At 41.0% G+C, this 21,768-nt stretch overlaps 1 protein-coding gene across 7 annotated transcripts in view; it reads right to left on the bottom strand.

Annotated features, from left to right (window-relative positions):
* Nrg4 (neuregulin 4) overlaps nucleotides 1-21,768 on the bottom strand; it is a 69,941-nt gene that overhangs the window by 24,964 nt on the left and 23,209 nt on the right. For 2 of the 7 annotated variants that reach the window (XR_005870291.1, XR_005870290.1), the window contains one exon: nucleotides 4,288-4,362. The exons of the other annotated variants lie outside the window; for them this stretch is intronic. The gene's annotated coding sequence lies outside the window, so the exon portion shown is untranslated. The remainder of the gene's footprint in view (nucleotides 1-4,287; nucleotides 4,363-21,768) is intronic. 7 annotated transcript variants of the gene reach the window in all.

The following is a 21,768-nucleotide window of genomic DNA, read 5'->3' on the forward strand; positions in this document are numbered from 1 at the left end:
GCATGACCATGCACAATTGTGTACTCTCTCTCTCTCTCTTCAAAATACAGCATCATAAACCATGGTTCATAACCTTGTATGAGGTCACATAATTTACTGAGTGGGGGTTATGAAAAATTTGGCAACAATAAGAGATTTCTGAACATGCAAAAACCCCAACACAGTTTGCAGTTAAACTCAATCTATGGTGATTCTGGCAGAGCTCATGTCCCTGCAGCTTCTTTCTGAAAACACAACACATACACTTTACACTGCACATGTAGTCCCAGATGCTGCCTGTCACACCTCTGCTCTGATTTAAGATCATTGTACGTTAGAAACTACCATGTCTTTACTGTGCACACAAAGGAATTACAGGAAACAAAGGCGACGATATTTCCCCACTGTTGTTCCTTAGCATGAAAACAAAAGAGTGTATCTTTAGATTGCATTGTTAGGATATTTGAACGTAAAAGTGTTGAAGATGCTTCATGGCATCCAGTATCAAATACCAGCCAAGGCTTAATTTTTTTCTGTAAGAATAAGTAAGCATGAGCAACTCATTGATATGTAAATTTGCTTTAATCAGTAACAGCAAAGAATTGTTTTAAAATACAAATTCTTGGTGTGCATTCCAACTTTATATACTTGTCTACCCAGGGTCAGGAAGAAATGTCTTAGGTGAAAGGGGTAGTGTGTGGGAGAAGTTAATGAGATGCCATCCTAGAGAGTAACCCAGCGGGCCCATTGCATTCAACACACACAGTGCTAAACAAACAGGGAAGAAGTGGTTTCCACAAGATAAAACCTTGCTCTAAACTCAGTTCTAAAGCTCTAGTGGCATGAAAATACAATAAAAACTCCCCCACGATTTCCTCAAAATTATTTTTGTATTTAAATAGAATTCAGTTATCATGTATGCCTTACAGAAGATTTTTTAAAAAGAAAAGAAAATTTTAGCCTCTGAAAGAAAGCCCTGTACAGTCTGGAAATGATGTGTGTCATCAGATCGGGATTGCAGCTGACGGAAAAAGCCCCCAGAGAGAAGCAATCAATGGAGTTCTCTCCTGTCCACATCTGAGAGAAGGTAAAACAACACTTCTGGAAATTTTAAGCAAAATAACATCATGAAAAAAACCAACCTTGCTATTCTGTTCTTCACCTCATTAGACCAGAATCCTGAGGAAGGCAGAGATACATTGTACTGCTTGGCTAACCTACAAGTGAATCTTAATTTTCCAGACACTTATTATATAAACAAGGGAATCCTTCCTGCCCAGTGCTGTGCATAAGGAGTCTATTCTGAAAGCCCTGGCTAGCTGATGAAAATGTTATGCCTTTGGTTAGGACACAAATGTTAGATTTCAAGCAAACATAAGTTGGGGGGGGAGTGGAGTAGAGACACAGCCGACTGGGAGTAGAGCTAGTGTGAGCGGAAGGAAGACACAGACAGATCAAGTGTTACCACCGTGTTTGCACAGAACTAAGCAGCCTCTGTCTTTATGGAAGTAACTCTCACTAAAGCATCCCAAGGTTCGCTTCTGCACAGGCTTGCCAAGTACCAAGAGGCTGTGCCATCTAATTTGATAAACACCAATGCTAAAAGACTTTCCTGGAATTGAAGATGCATGCTGGAACGGGTACAAATGCCCAGGGATGTGTGAACCTTTTAAACGCAGAATCCATATTATACAGTGGTCTTCTAGATGCACCAAGAGTTTCACCAGAAGCATAGGAGCCATGCTTCACCCACTGGACACAAGAAAAGTTCATCTGATTTTATACTGTTCAGGGAAAGTTGTTATGACATTGTCGGCCTTCAGCAAGTGTAAAGGAATCAAATTTACTTGTGAGACTGAGACAGGAGGATAAGTGTGAGTTCAAGGCCAGCTTGGGATATTCGGGGACAACCCCTTTTCAAAATAAAACAAAAAGAACCAAGAAGTTGTGTTCCAAACTTTTAAAAAGCCAGTTCCCTGACTTCCTGTCATGCTTGCTGCATCTCTCTCTCTCTCTCTCTCTCTCTCTCTCTCTCTCTCTCTCTCTCTCTCTCTCTCTCTCTCTCTCTCTCTCTCTCTCTCTCTCTGAGACAGGGTTTCTCTGTATTGTTTTGGAGGCTGTCCTGGAACTCACTTGGTAGACCAGGCCGGCCTCGAACTCACAGAGAACAACCTGTCTCTGTCGCCTGAGAGCTGGGGTTAAAGGTGCTGCCACCAACACACAGCTGTGCATATGTTTCTTAAGCTGTACTGTTTTTCTAAGTATTTATTTTATATCCTGACCACAGTTTCCCCTCCCTCCTTTTCTCCCAGTTCCTCCCCCACCTCCTCTCTGTCCCCTCTTCCACTCCTCTCCAGCTTCTGTTGTTACTTAAGCTTTAAAACACAAAGCCAAAGTAATAACTTCTGCCTTGATTGTTTCATTTAGTCATTTTCCCAGTCAAACAAGACATCTAGCAGTGCCCCAGAAAAGCAGCTGGACAGGGTACAGGTAAAAAAGGGATGCAGACAGTGTCTTCCCAACAGCCATGCTTATACCAATGCTGGACCCCAGGGGGAAAGTTAGGAGCACAGTGGTCCATAAACACATGACTATTACACTTGCCAGAAACAAGACACAAGTACCACGTTGTGAAAGAGACACTGACAAAGGAGGACTCAACACCAATACCATGTCACTAGGACAGAGATATCCTAGAAGGAAAAATTCTAACTGATCCCCAGAGCTGACCCCACTTCACTAATATTCCATGACCATCAAAGTTCAGCCTGGAACTCATGAAAAATGAGAACAAACCAAAAATAAAATCTTCATAAGAGTTCCAGAAAATATACTTGCAGTATGGCTTGAAGCCACCGAGTCCACCGCTATATGATACATAAACACAAGGTCAAAATCCTGTAAAATGCCAACCAGATCTGTGCGGCCAAGAATTCAGAGATGACTGGCTCGCAATCTTTGCCTCTTTCATTACCTGGTGCCACAAATGCACTAAACATTTACTGGCTTGATTATGCCAAGAGATATTTAGCTAATACCCACTCTTGCAAAAACAGCTGTTTCTGTCAAATGTGTAACATTTGCACCATTAAGGACCAATAATTATGAGCACTTCAAGTGGGTTAGCCCAATTTAAGTCTAGTTAAAAAGCAAATCTTAGATCCTTTCAGGATTGACTGTTAGCCAGCTAACTCATGCAGAACGCATTTCAGGGTGCATCTGAATAGAAATTGCAACGCATTGCGTACAGAGAACCATTATGTTTGCCATTGGGTGAGTTACTGCTTACAGATTTATAAGGTTTAGTTTAAGTAAACCGTGGAAAATTTCAAATATTTGTTTAAAGTAGCTAATGCCTAATGAAATACAGAGGTGCTAGGAGCATACAACGAGCAAACTACAGGCAACCTTCGGCCCTGAATGTGCACAGACAAGCCTGCCCCAGTGAACCCTGGGAGAAGGACCTACACAACACTGCACATGAGCCCTGAGACAAAACTCTGTGGTTTGTGAGCTCTCATAATGTTGTCCTCTTTCTCCTTGCTAACAAAATAATCTATCAAAGTCTTCATCCCTGTCTTCTCTAGTTTGCTTACCTCAAAAATATGATCAGGGAGAAAATTCTAAAAGTCCCCTGACCCCAAACAAAGTATGTTGTTTTTCAAAAGCTCAGAAGATAAAGACTAACACTAATAAATATGCTTGCCAGGCACAGTGGCACATGCCTGCAATAGCAGCGGTCAGGACGGGGTAAATGGGCAGGACTGGAGCTGGCTAAGCAGAGAAGGGCACTGGCTGCTCTTCCAGAGGACCCCAGTTAGAGCACCCATCATCACCTGTAACTACGCGGGCATCTGATGCCCTCTTCTGGCTTCCTCAGGCACTGCACATGGTACATGGACTAAAACACCCACCCACACATTAAATATATCAAAAGAGAAAGGGAGTGTGTTAGTTCAAAGGTAGCTTCAGCTACACTGTGAAGTCTGAGGCCATCCTGGGCTCTATGAGACTCAGTGTCAAACAAAAAATATATGTATACTTTTCATCACTTATCTTGGAGATTATATATAAGCACATATACATAAAGTATAAATAAAATTGTCACTTTTTCCTTTAAGTAGCATTTTCAGTATATGTAAAAATATTTAAATATTTTCAATATTTAAGCGGGCCTTCCAACTATAGAGATTTTCCCCTGTTCATGTCTTTTAAGGGTTCATTAAGACCATCAAGTAGGAACATCTGGAAAGACTGGAGTAGTTAAACCACAATTTTAAATGCACAGTTTTCATGCTGGCATCTTACCTTCCCAGGCTGCAGGGAAAATCTCATGACCCAACTTGGAATAAGACAAAGAGAAGCCCAGCATCAGTTCACTTCCTGACAAAAGAAGTTAAGCATTAGATCTACGCAAAAGTCACAGCTGTTAGTATTCCCGTGTAGGAATTAAGCCTTATAGATGATAATGGGATTCTATCTGGCTGTACTCCAAAGGAGATGGTGATGAGAAACAGTTACTCAAGGGATAATCAAAATCCAGATGCCAACACATAATCGTATCAACTTTATTATGCAACAATAAGAAAATAAAAGCAAGACCTGCACTGCCTCTCGCTAGCCCTCAGCTTTCTAGAGAGCAGCGGATGGACCCGTGTCTGATGGTGAAAGTGATCTCAGCTCTTAGTGACAAAGTCGGGGACAAACACAGCTGGAAAAAGTGATAGAGCAAAGGGAGCTGCCATGCACACTTTCCCAGCCACAGCTTGCACTGTGAAAGACGTGCCATCAAGCCAAGTCAGAGGGGGATTTATGCTCCTCAGTTTCGTCCTAGATGCTGAGGCCGGGAGAGATGCGTCTGTTGTCTTTGCTGAGAACACTAATGAAGGAGTCTATAATCAGAAGAAAGGTTACTAAAATCAAAAGCACCAACAAAATGCATAAATGGAGGCAGCTGCTGGGTGTATTTGCATCTGTTCTATTATAAGCACCCAGGCTGTTACTTCTGTTCCATAAAGGTGCTCTAAAGATCAATCGCATTCCAGATGTTCAGTAAAGCTTACCACACAGCGTCAAAGATTAAAGCAAAAAAGGACTTTGCTGTATTTACTATCCGAGGCATTTTTGAATTTTTTCCCCTTGAAGTACAACCTTCTACTAAATTTAGAGATGCAAAGGACGAATCTTATCTAAGAACCAGCCAAGCTTAAGAACCGACCTTAAGAGTTTTAACATTTTCTGTGAATAATAAAGTGACTCACAAAATTCTGAAATTCCCTTTGGAAAGAATTTGGTAGATCATAGGGTGGTGTGTTTGTTTGAATAAGAATGGCCCCCGTAGGCTTATGTATTTGAATGCTTAGTCAGCAGTGAGTGGCACCACTAGAGAGGGGTAGTAGGTGTGGCTTGCTTAGTGTAGAAGTGTGTCACTGGGGGTGGGCTTTGAAGTTTCAAAAGCCCAACCCAGGCCCAGTGTCTCTCTCTCTCTCCCTGCTGCCCACTGATTCAGGTGTAGAACTCTCAGCTACTACTATTTCTTTCTTTTTTTTTTTTTTCCGAGACAGGGTTTCTCTGTGGCTTTGGAGGCTGTCCTGGAACTAGCTTTTATAGACCAGGCTGGTCTCGAACTCACAGAGATCTGCCTGCCTCTGCCTCCCGAGAGCTGGGATTAAAGGCGCCACCACCGCCATGCCTGCCTGCCTGCGTGCCTCCATGCTCCCTACCATGATAATGGACTAAACATCTGAAACTATAAGCAAGCCCCAATTAAATTCCTTCTTTTAGAAGAGTTGTTGTGGTCCCTTCACAGAAATAGAACACTAAGTCAGGTGGGGTCCAGCAATGTTGGGACAAAAAGATAATGTACAATTAAATGAGCTGATGTACCAAATACATTAGCACAGTAGATGTAGGCTTTCTTTGTCTCATTTTTGTATAACTAGCCTCCCACAGTTTACATATTTGCTCTTCTCCATCTCCTAAACAGCTGTCAGTCTGTACAATCACATGGCAAATGGTTTCTACCTGCCCGAGAATAGCATTGCTACTGCTACAGGTAGGCAGCAGCTCAGACTAAGTTGCAAAAGCAGGAGGTCACTCTGGTTGGATCTGTGACCATGTGAGCAACCTACTCTTTGGCAGAGTCCTGGAGAAATAAGAGCTTACTAAGTCCCAGGGGGAAACTGTTCCACCAGATAATGCTTCGCCCAGTTAACTTCCTCCAATCACAAAGCTGAACACCATGTCCTAGCTGGCTCTTAGGTGATCTCTGGACAAGTCACAGATTGAGAGGCAAGCAAGGCAGCCCCGAGGGCTTGGCCCAGCTAGTGATGCAGGCATAGGTGAAGACAAACCTCTCCTCCACTCTTGCTACTTCAACTTAGTATGTTCTGGTTGGAAGTTCTACTTGGCTGCCTTTGTGTCTAAGTTGGCCAAGATGCCAACAGCTAGAAGGCTCCTGTCTCGATCGTTCTTCAGAAAAAGACTTTGTCAACAACCACAATCCAGGTCCCGGATGCCTGGCAAACATACTTTGAGTTATCTGACTTCACAGAGACCTATACTTTCACCTTTGAGCTATTTTACAACTCTGTACATTGCGAACCTTACAAGAATACAAATAAATCCTGCTTGGTATACAACAACAGCTCTCGGTCTGGGTCCCCATCAATTTCAGGCCTATCCACACATGTGTACATTATTGTTTTTTCCTCTGAGTCAGTGACAATAGCTCTTGGTCTCCTTGGAAATAAGCAGTTCCTCAGATACACCTCTGACACATGCTCAGTTTTTATTTGTAAAAATCTGATTTTCCCTTTCATAAATGTTAAAACTTTTAGAGACTATTCATTGAAATTCTCAGTAGACTCGTTGGCTAGAGTGGATGAATGGAGGAACCAGGGAAGCATGCACTCTGGGCCTGTGTGCTGGCATCTTTTTCCTTCTCAGAGGAGAACCCAGGGAGCAGCACTCCAGATATGCTGGCTCCTTCATATTCTGGACTTCCCATTCTCTATCATTTATCTTGTGGGTTTTGTTGTTAGTTGTTGGGGTTCATTCACTTGTGCTTAACAGTTTGCTTCCCATTAGTAAGATGATGATGAAGGCCCTTGCTGGACTACCACACATATGAGCAGGTGGCTGACACTCAAGATTACCTTTATTGGGAGAATGATGACATGAGGATGAAGTATCTATTCACAGAGGGGATTATTAGAACACAAAATCTCTCAAATTCAAGGAGCACTGTTTTGCCTGATTTTATATATATATACTGAACAGCCCTGAAAGTCCATTATAGACAGTAAGAGATATATTTAATATTCTAATATCTTAAATATAATGAATTTAAGAAAACGATTCTCATCAAAACTAAGTAACATTTTATTTATTATGTATAGTGTTTTGCCTGCATGTACCCCTGCAGGCCAGAAGAGGGCACCAGACCTCATTACTGATGGTTGTGAGCCACCATGTGGTTGTTCTTAACCACTGCGCTATTTCTCCAGCCCCAAAAGCAAGTAACATTTAAGAACTCAAGTTACACCAATAGATCTTTGTTAAGTAAGATTAGCTTAATTTTAACTTAATAGATCGTCTTTTCTCTGATTTAGAATATTGAGTACCTCATGCATACATTTTATTTGTCTTAGGTCTATTTTTTCTAAACTTATATGAGTTCATTGATCAAATAAGCTATTATTATATTACCCCTTATATATTGTTAAAAATTTTAAGAATGTAAAACTGTTCAACTAAATCATTATTTTTATGTTCACTTCGTTGACAGCAAGGCTTTTACCCTCTGACCCATATCACTGGACTTTTCTTTTTGTTTTTAGAGATGGGGCTCATTCTAATTTTGTTCCTTTCCCCTTTAAGCGATGCTAGGGATAAAACTCAGAGCATCCTGAATGATGAGCAGGTCCTCATCTCTGAGTACGACACACATCCTTTACACAACCCACTAAAGTGGCAAAATCTTCATCAATATAACACAACTCCCTCATCTATTCACTTATTTATTTGAATATTTGGTTTTCTCAAGACAGGGTTTCCCTGTTCTGGAACTTGCTCTGTAGACCAAATTCAGAGATTCACCTGCCTCTCCCTCTTGAGCACTGGGATCAAAGGCATGCACCACTGGTGGGGGGAGGGGAGGCAGCTGGGTGGTGGCGGTGAGTTCTTGGAGGGTAAAGGCACTTGCTGGAATGTCTGACATCCCCAGAACCTGTCTGGTGGAAGCCGAGAAGCAGCTCCTACAAGCTGTCCCTTGATCTCCATACAGAAGCTGCAGCACCCACCCCCCACCCCCACACAGTAAAGAAATGTTAAAAAACTAAGATTGTAAAAGGATGTGTGGAGGCAGAATGTAAGGTGTGTAATGTGTGAGTTTGTGACTTGTGCACATCTATCAAACTGCCTCTTACGCTAGACAGTTCCAAATGACCCTGAACCTAGTTTTCCTTGTGAGACAGCAATCAGTTACTTGGTTAAAAGTTATAGCTGATGTGAGCAGGGAGACATAATTGTGACAGAGGCTCACATGAGTGCATGCACCTCTGTTTTTAAAGAAAAGTAGCTTTAAAAATAGCAGTTCTCAGCTATTTGACCTCAAAGCCAAAGGTGATAAATTTACACAGGCTCAGAACTGCTGGGTCAGGAAACTGAAACACAAGGGAGAGGAGTTATCGATTCATTCAAAATAAGAGATGGCCACACATATAAATAACGCCTCAGTGTTGATGATTGAATGACTGTTACCTGGGCTCACTAAAGTGTTTTTAGAATATGAAAATATTTGTCTAGGGAGTTTTTTTTTTTCAAGCCAAACCGATCCAGCTTTATTAAAGATACTTTCCATAAACAATCATGGTATTTCAGGCAGGACATGGGCAGACAATCAGTAACAGTTTACAAGAACTTTCAAACTCCCTTCTTGTATGGACTACCAAAATCAGAAAGCCACTATAAAACCCGGTCTTCATTCAATGCTTTGAAAAGGGGAAGAGCTTGAGTGAGGGTTGACATTTCACATTAAGGATGTTGTTTAACAATTTTTCATAAGCCGACCCTGACTTTCAGGAAACAAAATGAAAGTGGCAGAAATATCAGTCTGAAGATCCACAATCTTGTGTATAAAAGGAACCATTTTCACCACAAAGTCCAGATTGCCAACAGACCAGCAAAACCAATTTTAGGGGGTCAGGTTCCAACAGGTCTCTGGTTTTAAGGGAGCTAAGTCTATGTTGATGGTACAGGGGGAAGAGGATATAAAAATGAACTGAGTTTTCCCACACAAGGCATTTCCACGGTGGCCATATATGTCAACACCAGGACATCTCTCCTGAGCTAAGAGATGACTCTAAATTGTCAAGGAAAGATGTTTTCCATCACTATCATCAATCCAGCTTAGAAGACACTTTGTTAGTGATACATGTTCCTTCCCACTCCCCAAAAAAACAATGAAGTGTTCTGTGTGCTAACAACATAGCTTTTTTTTTTTTTTTTTGGTTTTTCGAGACAGGGTTTCTCTGTATTGTTTTGGAGGCTGTTCTGGAACTAGCTTTGTAGACCAGGCTGGCCTCGAACTCACAGAGATCCGCCTGCCTCTGCCTCCCGAGGGCTGGGATTAAAGGCGTGTGCCACCAACGCCCGGCCAACATAGCTTTAAAAAAAAGTGAAACAAAATTCTGCATTTTTATAAAACTTGATAAAAAATAGTATTTCATACTGTACAGTCACCAGAAGTACACGGTTACCAAAAATGCACACACTTCACTTGGCATCTCCAGCGCCTTCAGCTTTTTGTGCCTGGTCTGTGTTGGCGTCTCCATTTTCTGCAGGATTATTTGCATCCTTGCCAACATCGCTTTCCCCTTCTTCCCCTTGGGTACCTTCTCTCCCTTCTTCCCCTTGGGTACCTTCTCTCCCTTCTTCCTCTTGGGTACCTTCTCTCCTTCTTTGCAGGGGCCTTTTCAGGCTTGGGCCCTGGCTTTGGAGGAGCAGGTTTAGCAGACAACCTTGCAGGTCTTCTTTGTGGCTCGTCCTTAGTCCTCATCTCCTTAGTATCCCCTTCAGCCTTTCTTTTGGGCTTGGTGGCCGGGTGGGGGGGTCGCACATGAACGCGGGGATGGGGTTTGATCCGTCCGGAGGTCGATCTCGCTGATTCTTCACACTGCTTCGAGTTTCTTTTTTTTTTTATCACATGAAGTGTGTTCTCAATTCTCCGCACCCTGACAGCTGGGCTTTCAGGATGGATCAAACACTGTTGTCTGTCTTCTGAGGGACCAGAGAGCAGTGATTCAGCATCTGTTTAGGATGCTTTTCTGTGCTTAATGCTGAATTTTACGTTCTGGATTGTTTATGGGAAGAAAAATTTAACTCAAAAAGAAGGGAGGGAGAGGAGAAGGCAGTGACTAAGGTTCTTTATAGTCACTTGCTATTGTAGGGGAAAGATCACACACCCAAGATACTGTCCACACCCCTGGGGCATGGACAGGGGTACGTGAGACAGGTGAGGAATAAAAGGAGAGAGAAAGTAAATCTCTCTCTCTTGGATCCTGGCCACTGTGGGGACAATAGAGCGATTCTCATTACGTGATTTATGTATTCAATAAAGTATCTTAGACCACCATTTCAAGTGGCATTTATTTCCATTACCATGCTACTTTAATTTTAAGTGTTTGTTGTCCCTTTGAGGAAAAAGACATCCAAGAACTCTTTCTCAGGCACCCATGCTACTATAGCCAAATGCCCCAATCTCCTCACTAAGTTTTAAGTTTTGCTTTCCTAAAATTGAGTCTTGAATACAGAAAAAAATCATAATATCATTTATACCTGAAAAAGACCTCTTAGAAATCACTGTTATTTACATTATAGAAATAAAGATGGTAGTTAGAATAGGAGCCCGTCAGGTTAGAAATCTCTAGATGCTCCCGGAGATTCCTCAGCATACTATATTCCACATGTTTGTGTGCTCCCTGGTTTGTTTTCAGATGGGATCACGCCTTTCCTGAACACCTGGGCTAGAGTGATGCCCATCTCCACCCCCCTGAGTAGCTATGGTCACAAGCATGTACCACCATGCCCAGCAGCCAGAAAAGGTTTACCAGAACTCATGTGAGATCACACAATCCACCCCAGTAAAGACTTCTGCCCTTCTCCATTGTGATCTTATTGGTTACAGGAGGAAATGAACCAGAGCCAATATCTGCCATCTAAATGTCTCATATTTCTCTTTCTGTGGATGGCATATGTGTGTGCCTATGTTCATGTGTGTGGGCACATGTGTGCACAGGCCAGAGATCGACATTGGGTGCCTTTTTTAAATCATTCTCCATTGCATTTTCTGAACGTGGAAGAGCTCACCAATTAGGCTAGAACAATGGGCAGTGAGCTCCTAAGATCCTTTTCTCTCGGCCTCCCCAGCACTAGGTTTGCAAATGCCTGGCTTTTTACACGGTACTGAAAATTATAAAGACAGGGAAGTGCATTGTAAGTATTCTACTCTCTGAGCTGTCTCCACCGCAGTTTCTGTCTTAATCTGATGCTTGGCAAAGGCTCTGAGTCACATGGGAAATAAATGACAGGTACAGCTTAATTCTTCAAAGAATAGATTCTTGGAAACAAGATTCTAAGATGATCAGTATTTATAGAATGCTCACACAGAACCAATGAGCCGAGTCAGGATTTCCCAAGATCCATTGCACTTTAGAAGCAGACAGTTTAGGAAAGAAGACTGGTAAGCCCAAATCACGAAGATCACAGGACAGCATGAACCATCAAGGGACAGTTGTTATAGGCACTCGCTTAGATTACTATTAACATTTTAATGCCACATTCTTTTTATATTAAAATACTTTCTTCAGAAGGTGTTTATATCCTACAAAAATTTGGTAAACATTGCTTTATAAACTGAAACTACATATTTTAATTGTCTGATTTTTATAAATTTGAAGTTTCTAATGTCTATTCCTATAGAACTACACAGTTTTTACTTGCTGATCTCACTCACATCTAACCAAGCCTACTCAGTATGAATGGCCCAGTTCCTGACTTACAGGCCCTGAAGATAAGAATGTCCTTGGCTACCAGGCCAAGAACCTCAGGAAACTGGGTGATTCCAAGACAAGAAGAATTCGCTTAAATTTCAGTACTGCATGTGAAATCTGGGGGATAGTTTCTTAGGTGTGGTTTCCTGACCTGACCTCATGACAGCCAAGAGGCCTTTGGAACTCCGTTCCAAGACTCCTTAGGAAATATTTCAGGGCAAAGTGAGTGTTGTAACTTTCATAGATGCAATGCTGCGTGACTAAGACTCGTGAGAACAAACTCACAGCGGCATCTACACCCTGCCTCACTCACATAAGCCCACACCAGAGCATCTGTGGCTAACAATAACAGCATCACAGCACAGCACAGGCTCTAATCCCAGTTACAGGAAGTGACTCGGGAAAGAAGATCACAAGTTCAAGGCTAACCTGATCTGGGTAAATTATAAAACATCTGTCTCAAAATAAAAAGTTTTAGTTTTTAAAAACAGAAACAAAAAACCTGGGTTGGAGAAATGGCTAAGCCACTAAGAGCTTGCAGAGGATGAAGGTTCCATTCCCAGGACCCCTGTGGTGTCTTACAACCATCTGTAACTCCAGTTTCAGAGGGCATGACATATGTGTAATGTATACTTTCTTACAGACAAAGTACCCATTCACATAAAATCTAAAACAAGCTAAAAGTAAATCTTTTAAAAAGCTTTCTTAAAATATGCAAAAACTAAACATCAGAAACCCAAATCATCTAATCAATGAATGGGCTGATGAACCGAAGAGATAATTCTCAAAGGAAGGTGCACAGTCAGTCACTAAGAACTCAACAAGTGTTCAATATCCTTAACTCATCAGAGAAGCGCTAATCAGAGGAAGGTGCACACACAGACAGTCAATAATGACTCAACAGTGTTCAACATCCTTCAATCATCAGGGAAATGCTAATCAGAGCTGCCTTGAGATCCATATCACCTTGATCAGAATGGCTACCATCAGACATCAAGAAAACAAACAATGACAAATGCCAAAGAGCATGTAGGGAAAGAGGAGTTCCCGTTCATCGTTGCTTAAAGTGTGACCTCATGTAGCACCACAGAAATCAGCAGTGGGGTCCTCAAGAAACTAAAAATAGAACTACAGACATGCTTATGGTATACTCAGCCATTCCACTCCTGGACACATGCCTGGAAATGATGTACCCCACTACAAAGATACATGCATATCTATTTACATTATTCACAGTAGCAAGGCAATAAAATTAGCTTAGATATCCATCAACAGATGAACAAAAAAACAAATATAGTACATATACACAATGAAATTTTGAGTAGCCACAAAAAGATGAAATCATAACATTTGCAGGAAAGTGAATGGACTTGGAAATTATATTTAACAAAACATGCTAGATCTAGAAAGATAAATATTATAAGTGTTCTCATATGCGCGCGCACACACTCACTCACACGGGGGAGGGATCCTGAGAAAAGAGAATTCATGTGACATGAAAGCAGGAGTCAGAGCTAACTGGGAGAAGAAAGACCCAGAGAAATCTAGGGAGCACAGGAGATAGCAGTACAGTAGAGGAACAACCAAGAACAAAGTACAAAATGTGTGAGGATGTGAGCATAAAACCTATGACTTTGTTTGCTAACCTAAAAAATTTAATAATTTAGAAACAACAAAATAGCTCAGCTGATAAAAAAATTGCCAGTCAATAAGGACAGTCAAACATGATATCCTAGTTGGTTCCCAGTAACCCATATAGGAAAGGGAGACAACTGACCTGCCAGTTGTCTCTATACATGTGCCATGACATGTGCATGTGGGTGCATACACATGAACACACGTACATGGACACACGTACACATACACACACATATATACACACACACACACACATAAAACACACGCTCTAAATGTAATTAGAGGGAGTAGGGATATACTTTGTAGTCATGCACATGTAAACAAGGCCCTAAGTTCAACCTGAAGTACTAAAAAAAAAACTTTTGACATTATTATAATCATCAACAAAATGTTTATAAAAATTATGAAAGAATTTGTAATGGGTAAAAAAACAACACACCCAGGAAGATTGCAGGGAAGTGGGCGCAGTGGTGCACACCAATAATCCCAGCATTTGGGAGGCCAGAGGAGGAAGATCAGGAGTTCAAAATCAGCCTGAGCTACTGGAACCTGTCTCACAGGAAGTACTGGGTGTTCTGCAGGCTGGGCTAAGGGACACTGCTCAGTGAACTGGTTCGCAAGTCTGTAATTTGTAGATAGTGTAGATAGCATTGCAAGTTGACTCTTTCCTACCTAAATACAAATAAATTTTACCTGGTGGGACACAACTGATTAGTGATCTGCAGATTTTCTATCTGTTTATAAGTTCTTTTCAGAATTCCTATATATGTATCTGTTGTTTGAATTTTTGAGCTGCTTACAATATCTTATTGATTTCCTAAGTAACTAACCAGTTAAAATCTTTGAAAAGTTCGTTAATATTTGTATGACTATGCTTTTAGCTTTTCAAAAAATATATTGAAGGGGTCCAGAACCTAGGAAATTCTTTTTATTATTTTTTTAACATGCTAATCCCAGTTGCCCTTCCCTCCCTTCCTCCCACTTCCCCTTCCCCCACTTTGCTCCTGAGAGGGTAAGACCTTCCATGGGGAGTCAACAAAGTCTGTTCCATTATCATTTTGAGGCAGGACCAAGGCCCTCCCAGCTGTGTTTAGGCTGAGTAAGGTATCTCTCCATTGGAAATGGGTTCCAAAAAGCCAGTTTATGCTCTAGGGATAGATCCTGGTCCTACTGCCAGTGGCCCTACAAACTGCCAAAGCCACTCACTGTCACCTGCATTCAGGGTGACTAGATAAGCTCTATGTAGGATCCCCAGCTGTCAGTCCAGAGTCAGTGAGTCCCCCCTAGCTCGGGTCAGCAGTTTCTGTGGGTTTCCCCATCCTGGTCTTCACCTTTGCTTGTATTACGGTTCCTCCCTCTCTTCGACTGGACTCTGGGAGCTTGGCCCAGTGGTTATTTGTGGACCTCTGTATCTGCTTCCATCAGTTACAGGACGAAGATTCTATATGACAATTACGGCAGTCCTCAATCTGATTACGGGGAAGGCCAGTTCAGGCAGTCTCCACTATAGCTTAGAGTTTTAACTGGGGTCATCCTTGTGTATTCCTGGGAATTTCCCTGGTGCCAGACCTTGGGAAATTCTTACTCCCTGATTGAACTGCTAGTGGAGAAGGGGACAGAGACTACCCACTGTCACATGGTATTTGGGGATTTCACAATATTTCACAGGTTTCCAGCCATATGACCGGGGACTCTCAGAAAACCACATTCAAACATTCAGGAACATATTGCATGAGAACTTAGGAAGACAAAAGCCATGATAAAACAAATTACCCTGGGTCCAGTTTTTAAAAAAAGTAGTAAAGAGTCATACATTTGAAGTTTTACTTACCATCCTACCTTTAATGACTAAGGATATAAAATTTAAAATGCAAATTCTTTCAGAATTACAATATTCTATAGGTTAATTTTCTGTTCTATGTACACTGCAGCATGGGCAGGAGAGAAATCTCAAAAGTAAGTTTTAAAAAAGGATGTCAAACAAGAAAGCAATTAAAACTCTATTTTATGAAGAATGAATAGACCCAACAAAGTTCACATCAGCCTTGAAGAAACCTATGGGAAGGACTGGAAAGCTGGGGCTGCCATCTGCTTCTGCTCTCTGTTCACCTACAGAAGCCTCACAGCCAGGGAAAGACATTAAGTTACTTGGTGGCACTTATTCTTTAGGGCAATTGGAGATTTTCAGAAAGAATGCACACTATAAGGGAAAAATCATTACCTAAAAAGAGATGAAAGAGGTATGTTTCTGCTTCTTCACAGCTGGTTTCTAACAGCAGCCATTTTTCTTGGGCTGTCTGTAGAATGAACGTTCCCACATACAGGCCTGGGTACGCATAGTAAACAGTTGAGTGACAGGAGAAAGGAAATAAATTACTGCCATCTGGAGTCTTACATCCACCTGGGAGTGGTCCAGTGGGATAAACTGCTTCAGAAACAGCGAACCAAGGTGCTCACTTGTATGAATGATTTAAGTAGGAGATGTCTTAGAAAAAAATGACAAAATAGAGAAAGAGACACTAGAAAGATTTGTGTTGTTGTTGCCAGAGAATGAATGCAGAGCTTATGCATGTTAATTACATGTTCTAACGGTGAAGTTTGATACACTAAACAAAAATCTCATTTAATTCTGAAATGTATGGCTAAAACTGGGATAAATCACATAGGTACAGAACATTTGAAAAAGTAAAGTAATATCTACATAAAAATCAATAAGAGCATGATAATTATTCCATTTTCTGAAATTTCTCTGTTTTAGATTGCCACATTTTTTTTAAGTGTGTGAAAAGCTAAAAATGTCATCAGATATCTAAAATTTTCCCTGTGTTTTCTCCCTGTTGTGTCAACAGTCCTCAGCTGGAGTTCAGAAACACTAGCTTGCTTTTATTCCAGACTGTAAGTGACAGTCAGTTCTTTTAAGCACAACATGTTCCTCACGGAAATGCTGACAGCTGGGTAACAGTGGGACAGCCCAGCATGACCATACTTAGTCTAGAACAACATTGGCCGCGCTTGTGTCAGCAAAATTGGTCAGATTGCTCTTTTCTTCTCTCCAAATTGGGCGGGGTTTGATGTCTCCAGTTGGGGGAGGGGTCGTTAGGCTTTTTAAATGACATTTATTTTAATGTAAAGATTTAAGCACACAATTTTATCTCAAAATACTATTGGTCAAGGTCAAAATGCTAAAATTAGACTTTGGCTTGGAAGACTAAGTTTTAATTAGATTTCCTGTTCATTTCATTACATTTCCTGTTTGAATCATAACTAGTTTTAGATCAGTAAAATTCTTACCAAAGTCACAAAACAAACGCCCCCACACCAATGCCAATCATTTTCAATTTCATTGTGTTTAGACCTTAACTTATAGAAAAGGTCAAAAAACTAATTATGTTGCATTTAATTGTTTTTATTGTCAAATTTGTTATCGTACTAATTTTTTTTATACCTGTTGTAGTGCCCTTACAGAGTATAAGCTGAGGGGAAAGACATGTTCATAGTATGGTTGAACCATCTGACAGGCTAGAAACCAAATGAATAAAGGCAGAAGGATGAAGATGTTTGTCAGTGTGAGCATCCTCTGTTTCCTGACCGTTATGGTGGGCTTCCTGCTCCATGATTCTCACCATACACCAAGGGACCAAGATGACTAAAGCTATGCCAAAACAGCTCTTCCTTTTAAACTGTTTCGCTTGGTCATTTTATCACAGTGATTAAAACTGATTTCAGAAACCCTCAGATAATTACTGACTATATTATCTCACTAAAGAGAAATTGATCACCTGCTGAGACAATTAGCCTTAAGGAAAACATTACAGTTGACATTATAGACAACTAAGGCACTTTCCAATAAATCAGTCAGAAAATGAGAGCTATTTCATACCTTAGCTTAAAAGTTCACATTGTCCTCTAACCCTTATAAATGCTATACAAATAACTGATGGGGGATGTCCTTCTGTATATATGTTTTTCTTATTGGTTGATGAAGAAAACACTGTTTGGCCAATAACCAGGCAGGAAGGATAGGTGGGGCTAGGGGAGAGAAGGACACCATGTAGAGACTGGGCAGGTAGGACATGCCAGGCATTCTCTGGTAAGATAAGACCATGTAGAAATACATAGATTAGTAGTTATGGGCTAATAATTAAGAGGGAGCCAGCCAATAAGAAGCCTCACCATAAGCTGAGCAGTTTTATAATTAATATAGCATCCATGTGTTTATTTGGGGCTAAAGGACATTCCCCCATCAACCCACAGTCCTAACAACAGGAGAAGGCAAGGGAAAAAGAACACGCCAGTGGGAGAGCCATAAGCAAAGCAATTGATGTTCACAGATGCCATGGTTACAAACCTTGAAGACCCAAGAGCACGTGATGAAAACATGGGAACACTGGCAGAATTCAGTAAGACAAGAAGTAGTTGCTTCCTTAATATCAGTAATAGTTATGAGGAAGGAAGAAATGGCCCACAAGGTGATGATATAAAAACAAACCTAACCAAAAGTCAGGGAGAGATCATGCTAATTAAAAAAATCAGAAATGAGCCGGGTGGTGGTGGCACACACTTTAATCACAGCACTCGGGAGGCAGAGGCAGGCGGATCTCTGTTAGTTCGAGGCCAGGCTGGACCAACAGCCTCCAAAACAATACAGAGAAACCCTGTCTCGTAAAACCAAAAAAAAAAAAAAAATCAGAATGAAAAGGGGGCCATAACAATGGACACTGAGGAAATCCAGAGAATCATCAGGTCATACTTGGAAAACCTGTGCTCCACAAAATTCAAAAATTTAAAGGAAATGGACAATTTTCTGGATAGATATCACTAACCAAAATTAAATCAAGAACAGATAGGTAATTTAAATAGACCTATAACCCTTAATGAAACAGAAGCAGTCATCAAAAGTCTCCCCACCAAAAAAAGCCCAGGGCCAGATGATTTCAGTGCAGAATTCTACTAAGTATTCAAAGAAGAGCTAACACCAGTACTCCTCAAACTGTTCCACACAAGTGAAGCAGAAAGGACATTGCCAAACTCTTTTATGAAGCTACAATTACCTTGGTTCCCAAGCCACACAAAGACACAGCTAACAAAGAGAACTACAAACCAATATTCCTCATAAGCATTGATGCAAAAATACTCAATAAAATACTGGCAAATCGAATCCAAGAACAAATCAGAAAAACCAACCACCACAATCAAGTAAGCTTCATCCCAGGGATGCAGGGATGGTTCAACATACGAAAATCCATCAATGTAATCCACCATATAAACAAACTGAAAAAGAAAAATCTCATGATCATCTCACTAAATACTGAAAAAGCCTTTGACAAAATCCAACACCCCTTCATGATAAAGGTCTTGGAGAAATCAGGAATAACAGGACTATACCTAAACATAATAAAACAATATACAGCAAACCAACAGCCAACATCAAACTAAATGGAGAGAAACCCAACATGATTCCTCTAAAATCAAGAACAAGACAAGGTTGTCCAATCTCTCTGTATTTCTTCAATATTATACTCGAAGTTCTAGCTAGAACAATAAGACAACAAAAGGAGATCAAAGGGATACAAATTGGAAAGGAAGAAGTCAAATTTTCACTATTTGCAGATGATATGATAGTTTACAAAGGTGACCCAAAAAACTGTACCAGGGAACTCCTACAGTTGGTAAACACCTTCAGCAAAGTGGCAGGATACAAGATCAACTCAAAAAAATCAGTAGCCCTACTATATATAGACGATAAATGGGCTGAGAAAGAAATCATAGAAACATCACCCTTTACAATAGCCACAAACAACATAAAATATCTTGGGGTAATGCTAACCAAACAAGCGAAAGACCTGTATAGCAAGAACTTTGAGTCTTTAAAGAAAGAAATTAAAGAAGACACCAGAAAATGAAGATCTCCCATGCTCTTGGATAGGTAGGATCAACATAGTAAAAATGGCAATCTTGCCAAAAGCAATCTACAGATTCAATGCAATTCCCATCAAAATCCCAGCACAATTCTTCACAGACCTTGAAAGAACAATATTCAACTTTATATGGAAAAACAAAAGATTCAGGATAGCCAAAACAACCATATACAATAAAGGAACTTCCAGAGGCATCACTATCCCTGACTTCAAGCTCTATTATAGAGCTATAGTCCTGAACAAATCTTGGTATTATCACAAAAATAAACAGGTAGACCAATGGAATCAAATTGAAAACCCTGATATTAACCCACATACCTATGAACACCTGATTTTTGACAAAGAAGCTAAAGTTATACAATGTAAAAAAGAAAGCATCTTCAACAAACGGTGCTGGCATAACTGGAGGCTGACATGTAGAAGATTGCAGATAGATCCATATCTATCACCATGCACAAAACTTAAGTCCAAATGGATCAAAGACCTCAACATAAATCCAGCCACACTGAATCTCTTAAAGAGAAAGTGGGAGGTACCCTTGAACAAATTGGTATAGGAGACTGCTTCCTGAACATAGCACCAGTAGCACAGATAATGAGATTGACAATACAATTAATAAATGGGGCCTCCTGAAACTGAGAAGCTTCTGTAAGGCAAAGGACACAGTCAACAAGACAAAACAGCAGGCCACAGAATGGGAAAAGATCTTCACCAAGCCCACATCTAATAGAGGGCTAATGTCCAAAATATACAAAGAACTCAAGAAGCTAGCCACCAAAACACCAAACAATCCAATTAAAAAGTGGTGTACAGAACTAAATAGAGAATTCTCAATAGAAGAATCTAAAATGGCTGAAAGATGCTTAAGAAAGTGCTCAACATCCGTAGGCATTAGGGAAATGCAACTCAAAACAACTCAGATACCATCGTACACTGGCCAGAATGGCTAAAATCAAGAACACCAATGACAGTCTCTTCTGGAGAGGATGTGGTGAAAGAGGAACACTCCTCCATTGCTGGTGGGAGTGCCAACTTGTACAGCCACTTTGGAAATCAGTGCTGGAGAAACCCACAGAAACAGTTGACCTGACCTAGTGAGAGCACAGAGACCCTAGCCATCAAGCTAGAGAACCAGCATTGGACCTTACCAAGCCCTCTGAATGTGGGTGCCAGCTAAGAGGCCTGGGCAGTGTATGGATCCTCTAACAGTGGAGCCAGAGTTTATTCCTAGAGCACAAATGGACTTTGGGAGCTCATTCCCCATGGAGGGTTACTATTGCAGCCCAAATACATGAAAGAGGACCTAGACCCTCCCCCAAATGATGTGTCGGACTTTGTTGATCCCTGATGGAAGGCCTCACTGTCTTTGGGAGTGGGTGGGGGCCACTGGGGGGCATGGAAGGATGGGAGGGTGAGGAAATGGGGGGATTGATTAAAAAAATTAAAAATTAAAAAAAGAAATATGAAAAACTTACCCATACAAGGAAAGTTTGTAACATGTTCTACAATAGATCGACACTATAAGTTTATCAGTTCTATGCTAATTTCAAAGTTTAGTGTTACTTTAATATCTAAAGACAGGAACCGTAAAATTTCTAGAAGAAAACATGACCATGGGAAGATGAGTAAGCAGAGGACAGAGGAATTTTAGGACAATGAAAATACTCTTGTAATAGTGTGCACAGGCTCCTCACATCCAACTCAGACTAAATACCAAGAGTGAATCCTAAATAGTGGACTTTTGTGATTTTTTTTTATGTTCATTGTGTGTGTGTGTGTGTGTGTGTGTGTGTGTGTGTGTGTGTGTGTTGTTTGTGTCTTTAAAAGGGGGCCTGCTTGTACTTTGTCCCCTGTGACAGTCTGGGAAACTGCTCCAGCTTTAGGAAGTAACCGTTCACCCAGGCTCAGGCAAGAAACCACATACAAGAGGACATGGAAGTAGGAGGGGCCTTGTTGGGAAGGCAGGCTTCGGGGGGAGAACTGGGGAAGGTGAAAACTAGCAAAACTTATTATGTAAATACACGAAACTTTCAAATAAGAAAATTTCAAGGAAAGATGTTGACATGGGGGAAAACTGCTATTGTGATGCAAGGCCTTGAGAGGAGACAGAGATGCAGGCATGACGTGGAGAGGGACCGCAGCCTCTGCCTCGCTCTCAGGGTTTAATGTGAATCTGAAAG

Source organism: Mesocricetus auratus, unplaced genomic scaffold, assembly GCF_017639785.1.
Source record: "Mesocricetus auratus isolate SY011 unplaced genomic scaffold, BCM_Maur_2.0 Super-Scaffold_100022, whole genome shotgun sequence".
In the NCBI taxonomy this organism is placed as follows: Eukaryota; Metazoa; Chordata; class Mammalia; order Rodentia; family Cricetidae; genus Mesocricetus; species Mesocricetus auratus.